The 22,415-nt window shown below is 40.8% G+C and overlaps 1 protein-coding gene across 3 annotated transcripts in view; it reads left to right on the top strand.

Annotated features, from left to right (window-relative positions):
* The window catches only part of PLXNB2 (plexin B2), a 331,464-nt gene that overhangs the window by 76,685 nt on the left and 232,364 nt on the right, over positions 1 to 22,415 (top strand). For 2 of the 3 annotated variants that reach the window (XM_083574852.1, XM_083574853.1), the window contains exon 2: positions 16,295 to 16,461. The gene's annotated coding sequence lies outside the window, so the exon portion shown is untranslated. Of the gene's footprint in view, positions 1 to 16,294; positions 16,466 to 22,415 lie in introns of all 3 variants that reach the window. The other variant, XM_083574854.1, reaches the window with a different exon arrangement.

The raw sequence follows: 22,415 nt of genomic DNA, 5'->3' as shown, positions 1-22,415 counted from the left end.
GTATACTGCCAGTCTAAGAACTTCTGCCAAGAAAAAAAGAAAAAAAGAGAGTCTAATCTCAAATGAGCCCATAAACTGCTAGCAAGGCCTGTGGATAAAAAGCAGGATGCAGAAGTTGTACAGTGTTATTTTTAAACGTAGACACTGAACCGTCAGCAGTGGAAAAGCAGTTTTGCTTGGAATAAATGCTTCCAGACCCAGAACCACCCACACGATAAGGGGCTTTTGCCAGAGGAAATGAAATATAATGCATTCTACACTTCTCTGGAAATGTTCACAGGCTATGATATCATGAATATATTGCCAGCCATCAACTGCAGACTCAAATATATGGCTTTAATATAATGGCTCTAAATTAAATGTTAAGTTGCTTTCCAAATGCATAATTAACTTAAGGAATTCCGTAGCACAGGTTATGGTGATGGCCATTCCCTTAGATCTATACTTAATCCTTTTTTAAAACTATCTATCATTTTTCATCAAGTTAGGACAGCTAAATGGAGCCCTATGTTTGGAGAACAGCACATTCCTGAATTCCAAATATGGTGGGCAAACGAAAACAGAAGGTTGTTGCTTTCCGGCCTTGCCTGTGAGATCCCAAGAGGCATGTGGTAGGCCTCTGTTGGGGATAGGATGCAGGACTAGATCTAGGTCTGATCCAGCAGATATATTTTTATTTCTTCTTAGGTTACATTCACAAGAGTTCCATTATTTGTACATCCATAGTACTCTGTAAAGTTGCCTATTACTAATATTTTTTTTCAATTATATTTTATTATTTTAAAAAATCACATATACATTCCAATAATACATAATAGGTTTTTTCTTTTGTTTGGTTGACTTCCCACCCCATTTCCCATGGTAATTTTAATTTCGCCCCCTTGCCGCACCCTGTCTTCGCACTCTTATATCATGACAAAAATACAGTAGTCATCTAATTCCTTCTGTTGCACATAGTTCAAATCCTACTCGTGAATTCATCATATTATAAATAGTCCAAAAAAGGCTTCCATTCTTCTGCAAAACAATCATTGTTAGGTTCTCTTATTTTAGCAGCTGTTAGTTTTGCCGTTTCCACATAGTCCATCACTTTGCTTATCCACTCTTCCGCGGTGGGAAAGCCCATCACTAATATTTTAATAGACTGAGCACTTCCAATGAATATTCTGAATAGGAACATAGCAAGCTGCCTTACACTCAACTGGGCCCCTGGCCCATCTAGCTCTTATGGCTTGCACTTACTTGGCACCAACTGCCCAGGGTTTCAGACTGGAGACATTCCTAGTCTTATCTGGAGATGCCAGACATTGATCCAGGCACCTTCTGCATGAGCTCTGAGCTACAGCCCTTACCCAGTAGGAGTGCTACAGCTGTTTTCTTACACAGCAAAGCTAGCCTCAATGTCTTCTTTCTTCCTCCACCTTCTAGCACCCTCCACTCCAGGGATGGGATATCAGAACTTGTGCATGCATAACACAAAGGAAAAAAATGTGGTTGTGGACGGCTTTGCTTGGTCATGCGGAAAGGCCCTGAGTGTCTTTGCTTCTGTCATTTAAGTAATTCGGTTAAAGCATACACTTTAATCCTATTAGTATTCCACTGTTGTTACAGGGATAACTCAAGTAATCATGCTGTTTTGCTTGGTAGCAAACCTGGCTATGGCAGAGTCTCCTGTTTGACAATCCAGGATGACATAGATTTCAGCCTCAGCAAGGGAAATTTAATTACTTACTACCTAGACAAGGTGTAAACACACATTTAATTGCTTACAATGCAGACGTTGGTGACTTCACTTAGCATGTGTGTGTGCATGCACGTAGACTGACCTGGATCTGGAAAAGAGGTTATGCCAGTCTCCTTTGCAATTGCCAACTGACTATTGTGGTAGTAATGCACTTTGAGAAGAAGAATCACCTGGAACATCAAAGCACCTCTTTTCAAGGAGCTGAGCAATTAAGAAGGGTTAATTGAGTGGCACCTGAAGGAAAGTGGGGACTGGATAAGTAGTGAAATGTGAATCTCACACATGGATCTCTCTTGCTGGAATGGTCCAATGTGTAGTTGTATCTAGTTGTGTCCTTCCACTCATGGAAGGATATTTGCTGCAGTGGAGACTTCCATGAATGGAAGGGGGATGAGGATGCAACTTTTGCAAATCCCTCCTTTCTCCTACAGCTTCCCACTCCATTCCCATGGTGTTCTAAAGCCCGCCCACCCAATGCAGATTTGGAGGAGGTGCACAGAGGGCTGACAACAGAAAGGGGAATTGATGACAATGGCCTGTCTTCCTCCAGTCACAGCAGCCTCTGCTGGGGCAAGAAGCCTTTTGTGAGTGGAGACACACAACCCACTTACTATAATGGAATGCTGATTTCTGTAATAGTGTATGTATTTAAACTGTAGGATTTTGTGGACTATTGGGTCTTTGGAGATCTTGCCTAGTAACGTTCCAGACCTTATCTGTCATACGGTATATGCAGAAATTACTGCTGAAAATTGAATGTCATGTGAAAGGATGCACAGTTAGGCAGTGAGTTGCCTACTGTGAGTTGCATTCAGTAGGTTTGGGCAGCAGAATAAAAGGGAAACATGAATTAGTTCACATATGCATGCTCATCACTTGATGGCAGCATCAAGTGATGACTTGCCTGAAAGGGATAACCATCAAGAGTTTTCGTATGATCCGAAATACAGTTGTTTTCAAGAGAACTGGTTTGTGACTCCCACTGGGAAGCAGGTGCTGAACATGGATGTGAATTTGTCCTATCTCTCTAGCCTTTGTTTTCATTGTGCTTTAATTTAGTATGCCCAAAATACACATTGTATAATAGTTACCAAAAGGTGCATTTAGTTGACTTCAAGTGAAATATTATGTGTTAGGTAAAACACACATTAAAGCCAACCTGACAAAACAAAGTACAGTCGTACCTTGGTTGTTGAACGGAATCTGTTCCGGAAGTCTGACTTCCAAAAGCATTTGAAAACCAAGGCACAGCTTCCGATTGGCTTCACTCAATTGGAAGCCCCACCAGATGTTCGGGTTCCAAAGAACATTCACAAAACCGAACACACACTTCTGGGTTTGCGGCGTTCAGGAGCCAAAACGTACGAGTCACAAGGCATTTGAGAACCAAGGTACGACTGTACTTTGTTTTCCAGATGGGCTTTAATGTGAAGCTAATTAATTAAGTATTCATCCATATGTGAATACTTGAGAGGAAGCTCATTGCTAGGGAAAGCAAACTTTTAGGGAAAAGTTGAATGCGGCAGCTAGACTGGTGACTGGGAGTAGCCGCTGAGAGAAGCCAAGTTACAGGGATCTAGGCAGAGGGCCTTCTCGGTAGTGGCACCCGCCCTGTGGAACTCCCTCCCACCAGTTGCCAAAGAGAACAACAATTACCAGACTTTTAGAAGACATCTGAAGGCAGCCCTGTTTAGGGAAGCTTTTAATGTTTGATGGGCTACTGTATTTTAATACTTTGTTGGAAGCTGCTCAGAGTGGCTGGGGAAACCCAGCCAGATGGGCGGGGTATAAATAATAAATTGTTGTTGTTGTTGTTGTTGTTGTTCTGTATTACAGACCAGGGTCTTTGTTTTGTTTTGTTTTGTTTTGATAAAATTGCTGGGGTTTTTTTTTGTTTTGTTTTGCTTTGCTTGGAGACAGGAATAATCACACTGTCCTATTACTTGGGGAAGATTGCGTCTGAAAATGACTCTCTCTTGAAGTCCATTGTAGACTGTATATACTATAGCGTTTTTGCTTTTTATTTATAGAAATGAATTGTTAGGAGGTGAAATGTATACCTGGATTTGTCTATGGAGGTCTTGGTAATTCCAGCAAGTCATTTTCATTGTAGCGGTTTCACCCTGAATGAGCTCTCTGCATCCGATGTTTTAGTGAGAATCAACACATTTGTTCTGCAAATTGCAATGCAACTTGTCAGAACCTAGATCCTATTTCTCTGGTCAGGTGCCCACTGCTATAGGAAACTCATTGCTTTCAATGACCTTTTCCATTCAGTGCCATTCTAGTGGGCTGGTCCACAGGTCCTTACTATCCATGAAGACTTGGGAGTCTGGAATTCTGCACTTGCATATTGCATACGTTTGAGTTGCATGGGTCCTGAAAAATGGTTTATTATGCAAAAACCATATACTCACCTTAAACCATGGGTAGGCAAGCTAAGGCCCTTTTATTTATAAAAGGTCCTTTTATTTAAAATGCATATCTGGGTTATTTGTGGAGCACAGGAATTCATTCATCCCCCCCCCCATAGTCCCGCTAGTGGACCGGGACCCCGCTGAAAAAGTTTGCTGACCCTGGCTTAAACTCATGCTTGATATCACTTGGTATTGATATAGTAAGACACTGATGTTTGAATATTTTGTGCATCTTAGTAGCCTGAAGAAAACTTGTCTCCATAGCAAGATTGAGTTTGGAGTCCTAAAGTTATGGGTTTTCCCTACTTGATTGATTCTTATGTAGACATCAGTAGCCATTCTGCCTGGCTGCATCAGAGGGCAAGATTGCAGAGTGAGAGGCCTGCCTATCAGCTTCTGTTTCTATTCTGCCTGATCATTCTGTAAGCTTTATAGAAGATTATGCAATAGTTGGTATCTGTATTTTCTTACCTTCTCTCACCTTCATATTCCTTAATCAGCAGAGATTTCCAATGCAAGCATCCCCCTTGCGTGTGAATAATCAAGTCAAAAAACCTCTAATAAACCACAGTTTCCTGTTTCATCCCAACTGGGTAACTGGTTTGACACAAGCCAGGTTATTAAACCAACTTGAAACCACAGCTTAATATCCCGAACTTCTTCCAAAGTTGGGAACAATCATTTCCCAGTTTGAATGAAATGTGAAACTATGGTTCATTAGGTGTCCTGGATTGAAGACTTGCAGCGTGAAGGAGTGAGGGAGCTGCTTGTATGGTGAAAGGTTGGTTATTCTCTATCATTTTATTAAACTGAGATTGTCTGAATTGAGTCATTGGCTGTTTTGAAACTGTTACTAGCCTTTAGCAATGAAAGAGAAGCCAAGAAAGAACTATAGAAAATAAGTATGCGTAGCTGTCAAAGTGAGCAGCAGTCTTTTTAAAAATAAACTGCTGTGTGCTTGGGTATTGTAATGGCTTTAGGGGTTGCTTGTGCGTAAGTTACCGCCGCTCTGGGCTAGGTTGCCTGGTTAAACCGTTTCTGTCTGGACAGCCATCCACTCCGTGGCTGTTCAGTCGCTAGCAGAATCCGTCAGTGGGCGTTTCTTGAACCTCTTCCAGCAAAGAAGTTCTTTGACGCCAAGTCGCCGCCTACTTTCCCTGCGCGGAAGTCTTCTGTGCAGGGTGGGTGTGGGCAGCGGAGGACCTGTGCTCTCCTCGCTGGTCTCCTGCGAAGAGTCCTGGAGCCTCCTCTCTGCTTCCCCCATCGGCCCCCCTCTATCCCTGGTGTTGCGCTAATTTTCTTCCCCAGCCGGAGACCTGCCTCTCTCCCTGCTTGACCCCTCTCTAGCATCGCTGTGGAGCCTCGCCTCCTCCTCTAGTTCCGATGGCAGTTCCCTGACAGGTATTTACAAATATGAGTTCAAGTTTTTAGGAATTGTTATTAGTACAGTAAATATGTACAGTGTGCACATATTACAGACCTACTTGTCAAATGACAGTCTTGTTGGTTCCATAATATTGCCTTGGGGTATGTGGCTATCTCGTTTTAAATAATGCTTTAAATCTTTAACACAAAACTACTTTCTTCCTCCTGCCTTTGGATTGTTTCCTAATTGAATTGTCCAGCAGCCAACTTGTAACTATTGATTTAGTTAATGCTGCACTTTGGACCCAAGCTGTTTAAACAGATTACACTCTACTTTTATCAGAGAGAACTCCCCCCTGATTTTTAACAAGGCTAGTTGGATTATTTGTCTTATTTGATTATATATTGACACAGCACGTTAGAGAAGAGTCTTGAATATTCAAATTATGACGACTGCACCATTAAGGTAATGGGTGCACTTGTGGGGCAAATGTGTGCACAGTTTCTCTCGAGCTCCTTCATGCATCGAGCACAGATGAACCCACCTCCACATTTTGAAATGTTGATAGCACACACATCAACATAAGCAATTTGTGAGTCAACTTGACCATCCTTTGTGACTATGTAAATAGATGAGCAAGGGATGCACAAATGCGCTCGCCAACTCACCACTGGTGAGCATGTTGGCAAGATGAGCAAAAGAGATAATTCCTATACTGCTACTCTGTGAAGCAGGCAAGTACAGTGGTACCTTGGGTTACGGACACTTTGGGTTATAGACGCTTCAGGTTCCGCTAACCCAGAAATAGTACCTCAGGTTAAGAACTTTGCTTCAGGATGAGAACAGAAATTGTGCTCTGCCGGCGCGGCAGAAGCAGGAGGCCCCATTAGCTAAAGTGGTCCCTCAGATTAAGAACAGTTTCAGGTTAAGAATGGCCCTCCAGAACGAATTAAGTTCTTAACCTGAGGTACCACTGTATAATGCTTGAACTGTCTCTGTATAATTTAAAGCAAAAACTTAACAGCAGTCATCATGGCAGGTGAAAGTGCTGGATGGAACACTTGAGCTGTATCTTGGCCTAGTGTAGCAGTGATCTTGCAATTTTCATTTCAAGAATAGGGTATTTTAGTGATCCAGTCAAGACGTGGGCAGCCACAAAATGTGTGGGTGGTTTTGAGGTATGAAGAGTCTCTGGAATGCAACCTCTAAATAAAAATTCCATTCATTTGCAGGTGTTGGTAGCTAGGGTGTGTTGATGGAATCTATGTTTTACCATTCAGGAGTATTTCCAGTATCTTGTCTTTGAAAAGTAGCTGACGGTGTGTTGGTTGATGTAAGAAGGAAAAGGTTGGCAACCGATTTCACCCACAAAATTGGGACTTTCCCGTTGTAGGCAATGATGCTGTAGCAGCACATTCATTCATTCAGACCACCACCAACAGCAGCCAGTAGGCTTGGTCTTTATTGAAGACTGTCGTGACAGCACTCCCACCTGCCACAAGGTGGACCAAGATGGAAGCCCTGAACAAAAGAGCCCCAAAACTTTTATTAGCTGCTAATCCCCATGTTACACCCTCCCAAACTACATCACTAATACATCATGGCTACATCATGAAAGGGGAGGTCTGGTGGCAGTAATCTGAGCATCCTGGACCCTCCCCTATGGTTCTCTTTGCCCTCCACCAAACACCTATCAAGTGTAACAAAAGAGATATTTGCATTTCCCTGTTTCCCAGCTAAGTTAATCACATCCTTTTGTCTTCATCTGGTATCAGGATGCCAGGAATTATCACTCAGACAGAGGGGCTGAGCTCACATGTCTATATGAATTTCTGAAGTTTTTCCCAGTGAGCCAGTACATAGATACATTTATCAGTGAATTGTTACATTTGGTATCACGCAGCAAAGGCCCTTCAAATAGATAGGAAGAAACTGTGATGAAGTGTTTTGTGGGGACAAATCACAAAAGTCACAAAAGTGATTGTGCTGATTTTGGTAGTGGGCTGCATATGCATGATATCTGCTGGAGGGGCAACCCCCCCACACCTATACATAAATTCCTGCAACAGTTTTAACTGGTTCTATTTAACTGTTTTATATAGGTTTTTATTACATTTTAGATCGCTTCAGTGTGCCTCATGGGAAGTGAATAATAATAACAACATTAACAACAACAACAACAACAATAGTTACGATGATGTCATTTAATATTTAGAAAATGTTTATGTGGGCCACGTTTCAATGAAAGACATGTATCAAAGGGAGGTAAACTGCAAAATGAACTCTACAGGGGGAGTATAATTACTTTATACTCAACAGGCCTCTGACAGGAACATTGAACATCCTTTAGTGAATGCCATAGATGTTTCCTGACATTTTATGCAGGGGAAGAGTCCTTTGGAATGACAAGCCTTCTGCGGGAAATGGTCTGCATGTTGTCTATTTCTAGCCTGAACCTAGGGACCAGTGGCATTTCCAACTCCAGACATCCTTTGTGGATGTCATAGCATGCTCAGTGACAGGCAAATGTATTTCTGGAAGCTGGTTCTGTAATATTGATGACTTTAAATACAGCAGTGAAGTGGGTGGCTTGCAATGGGAAGTTTGTGAAATAAATATGTATCAGCTGCTCCTGTGAAATGTCTTCATGATCACGGATGGGTTTTGGGTTATGCTTTCAAGCAGATGTGGCTTTTGTTGCTGTTATGGGTTGTTATGGCTTTAAAAAAACAACAACAACAACCCACCTGTATGTGTGTTGAAGCTTTTCACAGAAAAGCCATCAGCAGTAGTACATTTTGTTTCGTATAAAAAGGCTATAGAGCCAAATGGGAAATCTGAACTTCAAAAATGACTTCATTTTCGCTTCTGCCCTTGTACGATGGAAAGTACTGATAGACTTCCTTATTATGATCTGGTGTGTACTCACTGAAGATGGGAGTAAAGTGGGCAGAACATCAAAGTAAAATGTGTTGGCCTTTTTTTTTATTGCTTTAATACCAACTGTATAAATATTGAGTCAAGTGGTAGCAAATCACATCTTCACAACTCTCAAACAAAGGCTGATGTAAGAAATAAATGTTTCCATTGCAGACTAAAACATAGCAGCAAAATATCCAGTTTTAAAATGTTGTGCTTGGATTGTTTCCAAATCGTTGCTTTCCTCACACCCTGTCCTCCCTGGAAACTGACTACAGGTGATGCTGCTACCAGGACTCTCTTAAAAAAATTATTGATGCCTTGTTGATATCAGGACTTTCCTGGGCTGCTCTAAAGTGGTATAATAGACGTACTGGATTAGACAAATAGTAGCTTCCAAAAAGAGAACTGTTTGGGTGGTTCTCCGCGCAGTGTGTGTGATTCACTCCAAACTGGGTGATGTGATAGTGCCAAATAGAAACTCTTGGCAGATCTTAGCAGCTGATCACGCAGTAGCAGGAAATTGATGGGTTGTCTTAGGAAATGAATTCTTTTGATAGCCAAGATGTGAAGCTGAGATATGGCTTCAGGACTGGTCAGAACCAAACTCATACCTTACTTCTGAAGGTAGGAGAGTGAGAGAGATTGTTCTTGCATGATGCCCTATATCAGTAAGGTTTTCAGTGTCTATAGGAGCAGTTTTTGACCACTGCAAGCTACAATGTATATTCTCCCTTTGCCCCAATGATTCCCCACAAGCACACTGATTATCCAGTACAGTCTGTGTTCCAATAGTTCCCCCATGTTTCTTTTCTTTTAAAAATGCCTAGCTTCACTGACATCAGGCATGGTGGGTCACCCCCACTTTCTAAGGAAGCAGTTTGCTGTGCAAGCTGTCACTTATCAATGGCTGTCAGAAACCATTCTGGTGCCTCTCCTTTTTATGTGTTGTGGTATAAGCCAGTTGACCCCTCTTGCAGTAATGACATTTAAATATAAAAATTCTGGAGGAGAAAAAGCAAAAGGTTTTTCTTGGGGGGGGGGAGGCGCCCTCCACCATTTGATCATAGTAAAAGTGACAAATTGCTTCTCTTAAGCTTCATTGCTCAAGATGATTTACAAGACCTTCACAATCAGTTTTAAGGAGCTACCTACAGTGCGGTAATGCTTTTGGAGATAGATAGCATTAGCAACAACAACAAAAATGCCCACCTTGTTAGTGTACTTGAATACATGTTGTAAAATACAGTTTTGTTTATGGAATGTGTCACCTGAATTTTAAATTAACCTGAACTTGCACTCTTATAAATAAATATAAATTTATGTGTGCAATGTAAAAGATCGTTTTGGCATTTGATAATTGTCACCCAGATTCTGTGGCAAAGCTAGTAAAAGCTGGGGCCTGCAAAGCACTGTTTGCTATTTGGTTAACAAATTCTTTGAGTCGTGCTTCTCTATTCGTTTCTGTAGGAATCTAATGCTTCCATGTTTTAATATAATTTCACTTATTAATTCAACCCTTCGTGTGCATGTTATCAGCTAACAGCCATTATCTTTTAAATATTTTTACATAAGTTTATATCACTAATGCTTTTGCCGGGATGCTAAAAATAATTATATACCATTTTGCATAATTATATACATGTGTTTTTACTGTAGCGCAAGAACATAATTTCCTTAGTAATGCCTTAAGCGGATTGAGATGTCTATCATCTTGTTATATAAGCTTCTCGCACCATGACAAGTGTGCTTTGGCTGCCTCCATTATAACTATGTGCAGATGTGGCAGGATGGGATCATCACTGTGGTCACCCAGTGATCCTAGGCTGGGAGGAAGACATTGTTTGGCAATTGCATGACCGAATTACTTGGAGCACCTTGGCCACGCAGGGCCAAACTTGCAACCCCCACCTCTACTCTTTCCCAACTAAGTCCCTGTCACCTTAAGATATGAATATTGAGCATTTTTTAAAACAAACTTAACAGCTGTAGGCAACGTTTGACATTCGCCAGGCATATTTTGCATCTGGCTACCAGCCACTTGCGAACAAGTGAAGTTGCCCGGGCACCAGGGTGGCACCTGAGGTCTCTACCACCCGGAGGTGTATGCCTGGGGATCCTTAGATCTTGACTGTTTCCACACTCTAGCAACACATCCTCTAGGATTCTATCTGTTATATTTTATCTGCACTATCATAATGAATTTCAGGAACCAAAACGTTGTATTGAAAAATAGGGCTTTTGAGCCATCTGGCCCCCAAATGGCAGCAAGGTATTCTGTTTCGGCCTGTAATCTTGATTTAAGGAGCCATTTGGTGCCTGGCTTATATATCTTGAGTTTCCAACACTGGCTGTAGGTGCAAAAAAGTAGTTATAAGATGGTATTATGAGCCACAAGTATATCTAGTCGGAATTGATTGGCCTGTCTGAATAATGTAAACCCTCTTCAACAACAGGTCTCAAAGCGCTCTCCTTTCATTCCAGCAGAGGTGTATTACAGTGTTGCTCTTTGAAGGTCAAACTTAGGAGATCTCTGACCTCTCAAAGATTTTCCAAATTTACAAGCAGATCTGGGATATGCCACTGGGAAGGATGGGAGTTGTTGTTTGCCCTCTGCAGCTTTTCAATGGCAGCCAGAAGTCTGAAAGTGCTATTTGTTGTTTAGAGGGAAGCATATGTTATTACCTACGAACCTGTATGTTTTGACTTACTGGCATACATGTAACAGTGTCAAGGGGGTGGTTTCCTTTGGGAAATGAGGGAGGGGGAGGGGGGAGTAGTAAACCTTTCCTTGCTCAGTGCCACAGATCTGAATTGTAGGATTAACGGTTTAAGATGCTGATCAAAGCAAAGCAAAGCAAAACATGAACTTATGTGCACTCTTGCTTTGCTGCTCCTAATGAAATTATGCTTAAAATTCCAAAAAAAGACATCTTTATTCTCAGTTTTTAAAAACCCACATCCCATAGTGTTATTTTTTTGCAGGGAGGGGTCTTGCTGCAGCTAAAACGGACTCTTAGCACCCTTTCCCAACTTCTAAATGGCTTCATAAAACACTTTCCCTCCTTATTGTCCTATTAAGATAATCAGCTGGCAGATGGAACCATTGTTCTTTGTAATAGTCATGCTGTACCGAGGTAGCGTTATGTTTGTCCTAGACCCAGATTTTTGTGTGTGAACCAGTTGTTCTGTTGTACTATTTGAAATATGTACAGCAGTAGTAAAAGTTCCCTAAGCACAACATGTCCACTGAGCCTTATTAGACAGAGAAAAGTTAAATGGCAGATCTCCACGGAACAGTTTTGACGACTTGATTCTGATGTTTTTGCAGTTTCACAAAATGAATGGCGGGGTTCCCCAAGGAAAACAAACAACAGCAACGCTTGCACCTAAATAAACACTCACCTGTCTTAATACTTCGTGCAATTATGGAGTGAGGGAATTATTCACTTACTGTTCCATAATGGTATCTGGTCTCATTGGTTTCTCTTTCAGAATATGTGCCAAAAATAAAAATGGTTCCAACCTAAAACTCACCAAGAGGTTGTGCGTGTGTGTTTTACTCTTGCTGCCATCTACTTTTAATATTTCATTGTTAGGCATCTAATTTTCCCAGGCACCAGTGAGCAGCTGAAACCGCTGAACAAATTGCTTGCACTAAGACAGGCATCAGTTTAGCTGTATAAATCTTGTGCCATCAGGGTGCCTAGCATACACCATCCTGATTCCCTTTCTTTCCAAAGATTAAGTGTCCCTTCTGTAAGAGGCTCGTTCTCTCTCTCTCTCATTTACCACCTACTAACAGAGCCTGCTGAGCCTCAAGCCCGACTGCGACTGTTCTCTTGCCTATGCAAATGTTGAGAAATCGTTCTTCTTCTGACAAAATATATAATTATTTTCTCAGGTTCCATTGACGATTATTAGGGTAAATGGAAGCTCATTTGGTGGCTGTGCTTGAAATAAATGTTTTGCAGTGGGCTGTTTCAGGTCCCAGCGTTGTGTCGCTGATGCTTTGCGCTGGGGGATTTAGATGGTAATTGAAGATTTTGAAGAAAAAAGGATTGCCTAGGAAATTTTATAAGGTGAGGCTAGCCAGCTTAATGCAGCTGCTTGAAACCCAATGAAGGTTCAACAACGTTTTTAAAAGCAGATATCAAGAGTATGTAATAACCAGTTGTTAACAACTTCCAGATGTTTTGTTTATAAATATTTTATTTTTCAAAATGGAGGAATTAATTTAAAAAAAATCTGGGGTTATTTGAAACAGATTTGCTAAGTACTTGAACTTGGGATAAAGAAAAGTGTGTTGTTTATTTGTTTGTTTGTTTATACTCCCCCTGTCTCACTGCCATCTATAACAACAACAACAACTTTTACCAAGGAGAGGGCATAACTGAAAGCTCTACAGGATTTCTGATGCACATAGAGAGCTCAGGGTGGAGAGGAGCTTCTCCATTCTCTGTCCTGAAGTATGTGGTGTGTATGCAGAATGAGTAATCCCTGTTGCAAGCAGCAAATGCTTCCTGGTCAATAAAAAAGGCAGGTTTGCACACACAGGGCGCATTCAGACATGGGAAATATATTGTGATAGTCTTCCTGATTATCCTACTAGTGCTACTGTCCCACTTTCTAATTTCCTTTCACACTACAGTGCCTCTTGCATTATGCAACAGTGTCTTTTTGACCGATATATTGGCATGTTTTGCTAAACGTCGTTCATACCAGTTGGCGTGGTGCGACACAACAACAAACATCATTAGACAATGTTGCTGAAGGTAAAGGGACCCCTGACCATTTGGTCCAGTTGTGGCCAACTCTGGGGTTGCGGCGCTCATCTCGCTTTACTGGCCGAGGAAGCCGGCATACAGCTTCCGGGTCATGTGGTCAGCATGAATAAGCCGCTTCTGGCAAACCAGAGCAGCGCACGGAAACGCCGTTTACCTTCCCGCCGGAGCGGTACCTATTTATCTACTTGCACTTTGACGTGCTTTCGAACTGCTAGGTTGGCAGGAGCTGGGACCAAGCAACGGGAGCTCACCCCGTTGCGGGGATTTGAACCGCCGACCTTCTGATCAGCAAGTCCTAGGCTCTGTGGTTTAACCCACAGTGCCACCCGCGTCGCAGACAATGTTGCTACTCCCCCACTATTTCTGCACACGGATGCTTCTGTCCCCCCATGATTCACCCATGATAACGACAGGAAATCACTTTATATGCCAACATACCACCCCAAGTCTCTTCACAGTATTCTCACAGTTTTCTGGGCTCATGGGGTTCCAAATGGATTTTGCTGGAAGCAGGTAACATGGAAATGAATGCTAAACTTCCACTACTTTCTGCTAAAGTCCTGAAAGCAACTTCGCATGAGAGCTCAACTATAGTGTGGAAATTGACAGTTAAAGAAACTTTGGGGAACAGAATACACTGCTGAGCAAATGAGTCCTGTGCACTCACTAGCCCCTTTCTGTGTGCATGCAAGATGCATAGATAATATTAAAGATAAAAGTCTCTCTCTAGGGGTAGACTAGATTGCCAGCAATGGTATAAAGCCCTTCTAAATCACCTAGCAATTATGACAATGATGGAGAATGTGTGTGTGAAGTAGGGATTTCTAATACGCAGAGGCAATGAAATATACGTACTCCATGTTGAAACAGCAAGAACTAGTCAGAGGAAATGGCTAAAGTCAATTGAGGGAGGAGGAAATGAGATCACAGTAATTCATATATAATATACAACTTGATGGCTTGAAAGACAGTTAGTGTTGACTTTAAGGGTGTGTGTGTGTTTTCTAAGGATATGAATGAAAGTAAGATGTTGCCTGATTATGTTGCAATGGTGTTCACTGGTTAACAAGTCTTCTGGAACAAATTTGAAAGCTGACTTTACTCCAAGTGAATTTAAGTCTAGGATGGTGGCAGTTGTTTTCTCTCTCTCTTATCTGTGTGTCTGGTCTATGCTTTTCACTGTGTTTCTCACTCTTGTCCAGCTACTGTTGCAAATACCATGCAGTTTTGTTTGCACACAAAAAAAAGACTGTGGAATCTGACGCCAGAAGCAAATGCCGCTGGTATCTGAACTACCAGATTGTTTCATGTCTCGTTTTAATTGATGTTGGAGACAGAACAGGGAGCGCAAAGGAGAATACACAATTTCATTTACCTCTATCAGTGTTTTTCTGGGCGGTTGATTGGAAAATGTCATAGGTGCTAGACAGGGTGGTGATGACTTTTCAATAAAGGGGAAGGATTGCAAGGGCTGGGCAAGATGGAAGAAGTTTCTCATTGCGCTTCTGTATTACTCTATGTATTATTAGTGCTGAGAATTATAGAGTAAAATAGGTCCTTGCCTGAAACTGGTTTTCAGTAGAATAGCTGAATTTGAGGCATGAGAAAGTTGTCATTACTTGCATTTTTACAACATAATGTCTTGTCAAGCTTTTAGGTTCGATTAATCTTGATAAATACATCTTGTTCCCCCGAGGAAAGCTGACAGAAATTATTATTTTTTGTTAGTAGTGATGGCAAGATGTTCCATTCTTAGTATTTTTAACTATATTCTTGCTAAATGAGTGATGTTATAGGAATAAGTGAACTTATCCGTATCTTGTTGTTTTTTATATACTGTATATATATAAATGCATGCCTTCACATTAAAGTGTAACTTCAATAGAATCAGTTGCTGTAGATACCATTATAATGCATTTTCGTCTCAAAGTTCTTTGGATATAAGCCAAGGAGATTACAATAACACTGAAGTAATGAAACAATTGAATAGCCACATATAAGACTATACAAAGCAATACAGGACGTCATAAAATCAACAGCTGCAATTCAGTTCAAAGCCTTGTGGCACAGGAAGGTCTTCTGTATAAAAAGGCCAATGACACAAACACAGTGGTACCTCTGGTTGCGAATTAATTTGCACAAGGGTGTAGATTAGACAGAGAGACTGTGACTGGGCCCTAGGCCACTCAGGGAGCTGGCAGAGTGGAGATTCGAATCCTCGTCTCCCACATTGACTCCCATTAACATCCTAGCCAATGATCAAGTACAGTGGTAACTCTGGTTACGAACTTAATTCGTCCGGAGGTCTGTTCTTAAGCTGAAACCGTTCTTATCCTGAGGTGTGCTTTCGCTAATGGGGCTTCCTGCTGTGCACGCGTCTCTGGTGTGTGATTTCTGTTCACATCCTGGGGCAAAGTTTGCAACCAGGAGCAGCTACTTCCAGGTTAGCGGAGCTCATAACCTGAAGCGTTCGTAACCAGAGGTACCACTGTATGTGTGTTTTTTCTGCCCAGACACTGAGGTCCTGCACCAAGGGCCTTCTGGCAGGGCTTGACAAAATATAAAATACATAAATCAATGCAAAAACCATAAAACATTAACATTAAAGCAAAAATAACTGACATTCCAGTCTAACAATCAGTCCAAAAACTTTCAACTGAAACACATTAGATCTTTTAAAAAACAGGCATGTGTTGAACCGACACCTAGGAGTGATTTATGACAGGGGCAACTGAATCTTTGTGGGAAGGAAACTCCTCATCCAGGTTTCCATAACAGAGAAAGTTCTTCTTCATGTTATGGTACCACAAACTATAGGTCTCAATGGTACTATGAGCAGGGCTTTATCCCTGAGATCTTAAGGTATGGGCTAGCTGGTAATACAGGAAGAGGTCCTTCAGAGCAGAAACAATTTAGGGTGTGCACACACACACACACACACACGTTTATTTGGCTCTTGATATATAATATAATATAATATAATATAATATAATATAATATAATATAATATAATATAATATAATATAATATAATATATATTCTTTCTTTCCTTTATTGGCAGATCTGTCCAGAGCTGCAGTTTTTGACTCCTGTGAGACCTGAAGGAAAAAATGGTTACATCAGTCTACCTTCCTTATTTTTAGAGCATTTTATGGTATTTGAAGAAAACCTGAGGTTGAGTCTCTTCCCAGTGCTAAAGTTCAGAGATTGTCATATGACTCACTGCAGGTAAGAACTTGTTTTAACTTGTTTGCTTTTTGAGGAGTGTTTATGCAGTATGTGGGTAAATAATGTTGTATTTCTTTTTTTAAAAAAATATATATATTTCCAATATGTAATTTTTAAATAGCCCTTGGAATGGCAAACCAGTTCTGGCATTTCTTATGTGTTTCCATTAATGATACCCCCCCCCCCCCGTACTCTCTTGAGCTATGTTTCAGAGTTATCACTTATAACTGTAGTTTGAAAGTCTGCCTAGTCGGAGATTTCAAACTGCTTAGGAAGACTGGGGAAATCACTCGGTAGGGAAAGAAGGGAACTGCTGGGAACAAATAGGTCTGTCATGTTCCCATTAGCATCTAGTGATTTGAACTGTCCTAAGGTAGGTCTTATAGCTGAGCTTTCTACTAATTGCTTGCCTTACTTTATTTTATGGGGAGACGTTGGAATCACTGGCGATCCTATCCTCTATTAATAATTTCTCTAATGCACTATCTAAGACAGTGGGCATCTTGTTGTAGTGAATTTCATTGTGTGAAGGGGTATGACTGTTTTCCGACCTTAAAGCTCTTCCTTGTGTTGTCATACACAATATAGACACTTGTAGTGTATATGTGACGGTAGGTTTCTTTGATGGCTTCCTTCTTGGAATGTCAGGGAGCCCCCTGATGTCTTGGTATACTGTAAATACTTTATCAGTAGTAGCTGAATTGACCGTTGTTGATTTGATGATCATGCACATGAGCGGGGGAGTGTGTATAATAAGGTGGCAACGGATTGACCTGTGACTCTCTAGATCAGCAGTTCTCAACCTGTGGGTCCCCAGATGTTGTTGGACTACAACTCCCATCATCCCTGAGCTCTGGCCTTGCTAGCTAGGGGTGATGGGAGTTGTAGTCCAACAACATCTGGGGACCCACAGGTTGAGAAAGGCTGCTCTAGATCATTCTCCCTAGAGATCATTCTCATGCCATTAAATTTTTTAACTGTTTGTTTGTTTGTTTACTTAATTTATACCCTTCCTCCCAGTGGAGCCGTTTTCATATCGGGGTGCAAGGTTTTCCCTAGGCAAATATCTGAGGCATATTTTATTCATGTGCAAAGGTCATATATGATAACTATTTGCATGCACGCATACACCTGTATGTCTCAGAGGGTAGTTTTCCCCCCTTGCTGCTATGTCCCATTAGTCCTGTTAACACTGTAGGCAACATGCAGTCCCATGGGCCATACCCAGCTGCGTAGTTGTCAGGGCCTTTTGCCCTGAAAGAATGAGATTGCAGTGGAGCTGCCACACAACAGTTGGCAGCGTGGAGATGTTCAAGCGGTGGCAAGGGTCTTGGCAGGCTCATGGGGGATTGGCACCTTGTTCTGTCTACCCCAATTGCCCATTTTCATGTTTCATGACACTGGTCGCAGAATGGTGTCTAAGGTTCTTCTAGCTATTAGGTTGCTGCCGTTTTTACTTTCATCCCTAATTAATCCATTGATAGTCCATAAACCAACTCTTTCGAGGAATGACAACTGTAGCCATGGAGAACAACAAGAAGCAGCCACAGCCATAAGAATAAAATGACGCTTGACAAAAAAAAAAAGTTAAGTGAATTTGGCGTTTGTGATTGTTAATGAGAAAGTGTATTCTGTCATGAAGCACATAACCAGCTGCATATGAAGGACTTTTTTTGTGTTAGTATAGATAGTGCAGCACAGGTTTAAGCTTCCCCTTAGGAATAATTTGATGAAAACATCTGCCTGCAATTTGCAGGCACCTGACAAGCAAAACCGAAGAGAAAATTTAATTATGGAAGCTAGATTCATACAATGTGGTTAAATGCAGAGAGCGTGGTTTAACAGTCCTTACTTAGAGTACTATGTGACCAGAATACTGAGACAGAGATTGCCTGACTATGTTTTCAATACTTAAAACATTGACTTTATTTCTATAACCGCAATTGGGTGCTAATTATAGAGAATTTTAAGTTTTACTCTGGGTCTTCGGGAGCATGAGAACCTCAAAAGAATACTGTGAAAGGCTTAACTAGGCCATAGGAGTCTCAGATTCAAATCCCTGGCCAGCCATCAAGCTGACCTTGGTCCAATCACTATGTCTCCACCGAAAACTACCGCACAGGTTGGCTATGAAGATAAAAACCATTCACCTTCCATTGAGGTGGAGGAAACCCTTCATCATCCTTTGAGCTTGTTGGAGGAAAGATGAGATAGAAATGTAATTTAATTTAAAAATAAGTTCGATTAGTGGTGGTGGTGAAGACCTAGAGAAAGGCTTCTGATGAGGATCCCAAACTGAACTTGGCAGCACAGGCACCCCAAGACAAGTCACTACCTGACAACTGATAGTACTTTGTAGATTAGTAAGTTCAGCATTAGCTTGGGGTAATGACGAGGTAACTGACAAACTATTTGTTGCTTGCAAGACTCATTCCGAATCAGTCTTCGCAGGAGATGTTGGCATATGTGGCCTGGTTTGCATGCAACATGCCACCATAGTTAGTAAACTATGGTTGAGCATTCATGAGCACTTTGCCCCCCCAAAAAATTTCTTGATTCTGCTGTGTGAGTAGGGAAGCAAACTAGATTGAACCCAGACTCTGAGTTTGTTTTCCTCCAAACAAACCACAAGTCGACACCAATTTCTGTTATATCTGCAACCCCAAATTATCTTACTCATTATGGCATGACCAGTGTAAAACTTGTTTTGGGAAAAAGCAAACAGCCAAGAGAGGCACCTGCATATGACATAATTTTGTTTTTTGCTCCTTTCATATTAATATGAAATATTTTGATTCTCTTAGTTATCGCCTTTTGAAGTCTTTGGGAGGGTATTTTTGTGCCCCAGGAGTCTTGGCATCTGATTCCATAGATGGACGCTGTGTGCAAATCATTTCAAGTCCTGCAAAATGGAATGCAGGTTTCCACAATATTGATACCTACTAGGAGAAATAGAATCATAATATTGTCAAATGCAATTAACCTTAAAAACTCCTTGAAATCTACAGGATTGTGTTGTTCCATTCATTAATCTGAATTCCTTGTTAAAGGACGAGTCTGACTTTGATTAAAACTCCCAGCTTCGTTTTTAAAAGCTCTCCTTGAAAACAGGAGCCAAATTCTCAAGGTTATTTTATCAAATATTTTGAACACTCCTATATTTAAATGAATTATTTTAACACTTAGAATAGTATTTTAATCTGCACTCAATAAAACACCCGTTAGCTTCTGAAAAATTGCCTGGCATTTGATGGGGGGGAGTGCAGCCTTTTACCGCTGTTGAGAAAAGAACACATTAAAGATGCATTCGGATCCCAAGGGGTATTGATAAAATACTTCACCTGGGAACTGTTGATGGGATTAGCTGGGAAGGAGGGGAGGGAGGGAGGGAGGTGCTTCGACAAAGGCACTTTGAGAAAGAGCCGAGCATCATCAAAGAGTATTGCAGCTTTTTTCAATTAGAAATTATTAGTCAACATAAATCTCTTAACTTTTTGGGAGTGCTTTAACAGCATGCATGTTGTAATCCTCTTTTCGCCCCCTAGCAACATCTCATTTTAAAGGTCTTACATTTCTGTTTCGCAGATACTGGTACATAAGTCTTCATATATTTATAGTAAGTTATTATGCCAGGACCAACTAATGGAGTGCTTTCTTTTTCTAATTATGGGGAAGGAATGGGTCCTGGGGGATGCAGGCTAGATTGCCAGTAGCAGCGGCGGAGTGAAAACTCAATAGGCAAATAAAACATACTCATAGTGCGATGGGTTGGGCACTGCAGAATTGGCAAGAAAATACCACCAGTCTGTTGTTTTAGCTTCATCTTAGTTCGCAGAAGGGTCGTTCCATATCAAGTGATCCAATTTTTTTACCTCATGTCATCCAATTTTCTTAATATTTTATACACTAGCTGAATGATCCAAATCCAAGTTTAAAATCTAAAATTATTATTATTTATTTCATCCTGTTTTTGAGTTAGGAGGGGTTGAAATTTCAAAAAAAGGGGGGGAGGGGAGAGACAATTTTGGCCTGCACAAGAACCTTCAGCCCAGAATTGAGATATTTCAAAACTAAAAATACCAAGCTCTTCAGAACTTTACAGGTTTCAATATGATATGTTGCATGATCGGCTTACTTTAAAATTTAAAGATAAGCTGCAAAATTTAACATTTTAAGAAGGGATTTAAAAATTAATATGATTTAAAAATTCAAAAAAATGTATTGATCATTTAATATTTCTGTTATTTCATCTCGGGATCTTAATGGATTCACATTTTTTAAAAAAATGCATTTTGTACATACATGTCTGCCTTATTGGGTTCTGTTTAGAATAAATGGGTCTTGTTGGAGTAAAATATAACAGAATAAACAAGAATTCAAACTGTAATATCAGTTACTTAGAATGTGAAAAACGGTTGGGGGAAGGACAACATGTTATATTTTGATGCTATACTGTTCTGAAAGTCAGTAATACCATAAGGTGCACTTTGCCCAATAAAAGTCTGCTTCTGAATCAAAGTTACCAACTCGGTCTGGGGTCTCACTGCTTTCGCTTGGAAGCGTGCAGGTGTTTTTTGTCCAACAGCTAAAGAATGCCGAACAATATAGCCATGTTGGTCAGTACAGTGGTACCTCAGGTTACATACGCTTCAGGTTACAGACGCTTCAGGTTACAGACTCCGCTAACCCAGAAATAGTGCTTCAGGTTAAAAACTTTGCTTCAGGATGAGAACAGAAATTGTGCTCCGGTGGCGTGGCAGCAGCAGGAGGCCCTATTAGCTAAAGTGGTGGTTCAGTTTAAGAACAGTTTCAGGTTAAGTACGGACCTCCGGAACGAATTAAGTACTTAACCCGAGGTACCACTGTATAGGACGGAATATCCCCACAGCTATTTTTTTGGGGGGGGGGATATATATTGTAAGAGACGTTTTTATATAAAATCCCATAAACTTAGTTTGTACTTCTGTGTCTCAAATAACTTAAACTTGCAAATTAATGAACTCCTGGAAAAATTAATCTTTGCAATCTTGGAACCCTTCATTAACTTTCTTGGTGCAAATTATTCTGCTGCTGTCTGTACAGATTAAAACCAAACTGTCTGAAGGGGGAATGAAGAAAGTAATTAATGAAACGGAAAGATCACCTTCCTATTAGCCTAAAGTAGGGCTGATAACATTTCATATTCTTGGATGTTAGTATCAATATTCCAAGAGCTAGAATCAGATATTACATTGCTAAACCTGCTTGGAACTAAGGAAATATTTCAAGTTTCTTTTCTGCTGGGGATTTCAGAATCCATGCATATGAAACAGAGATGTGTGAAACTGTTGATACATTGTCAGAGTTTCCTGTAGAGCAAAGGCTTCCAAACTTATTTGTCTTACTGCCCCCTTTTCAGAAATAAAGAAAGAAAATAAATAAATAGTCAGAGCCCCCCCCCCCCCCGGAAATCTACCTTCTTTAAGCGAACAAACAGAAAGATGCTGTGACAAAACTGTGTTCTTTTATCTATCTATGTTTATACCTATGTCCTAAGACATAGTAAAGAAAGATGATGTTGTAAATAGGCAGGCAAACTGCAATCTACTTCCCGGGTGAAGTTGAAAAGGGTTTAGTCAAGCCCTGGGAAAACCCCTCACCTCCAGCATGACTGCTGGATCCAAACGGCGCCCAACCTGGCGTTAAACATCATATAATAATAATAATAATAATAATAATAATAATAATAATAATAATTAAAAATTATTATTAATAATAATTTTATTATTTACACCCCATCCATCTCGCTGGGTTTCCCTAGCCACTCTGAGCAGCTCCCAACAGAATATTAAAAACACGGTAGAACATCAAATATTAAAACCTTCCCTCAACAGGGTTTCTTTCAGATGTCTTCTAAAAGACAGATAATTGTTTATTTCCTTGACATCTGGTGGGAGGGCGTTCCACAGGGCGGG

This window comes from Podarcis filfolensis (genome assembly GCF_964270895.1).
Source record: "Podarcis filfolensis genome assembly, chromosome: 10".
Lineage (NCBI taxonomy): Eukaryota > Metazoa > Chordata > Lepidosauria > Squamata > Lacertidae > Podarcis > Podarcis filfolensis.
The sequence above is the reverse complement of the archived record's forward strand: the minus strand, read 5'-3'. Positions and strand labels throughout refer to the sequence as shown.